Raw genomic sequence first — 543 nt, forward strand, 5'->3', positions numbered from 1 at the left:
GGAAGTGACCCCACACGGCCCATAACATCAGAGAAGGGCCAGATATATCCTCACTATTTTTACAATCATTCCTTTTTTTTTTCTTTTTCTTTTTTCTTTTCTAACTTTTTTTTAAGTGTTAAGTCTTCTATTTCTCCTCTAATTTTTAATTTCTATAACCTACTATTACTTTAAAAAATAAAGAAAAGACTCTACTTTTTTAAGGCAAACACCATATATAGTCTTTGTGTGGTTGTTGTTGGTATTTCTTTTTTAATCTTGTGGTTTTTTTTTTTCTTTTTTTTCTTATTATTTTTTTCTTTTTTCTTTTTTTCTTTCTTCCTTCTGCTTCTTCTCTTTAATATTGTATTTTTGAAAATCCAACCTCTACTCTAGGTTTTTTTAATCTTTGCTTTTCAGTTTTTGTTATCAATTTTGTACATTTCAAAACCCAATTTTACCTGACAGCGAGATTACTGGCTTGACCACTCTCTCCTCCTTTTGGACTCTCCTTTTTCTCCACGAGGGGGCCTCTGTCACTCCCTCTCCCCACCCCCCCCCCCA

The sequence above is a fragment of the Oryx dammah genome, unplaced genomic scaffold, assembly GCF_014754425.2.
Source record: "Oryx dammah isolate SB20612 unplaced genomic scaffold, SCBI_Odam_1.1 HiC_scaffold_20, whole genome shotgun sequence".
NCBI lineage: Eukaryota > Metazoa > Chordata > Mammalia > Artiodactyla > Bovidae > Oryx > Oryx dammah.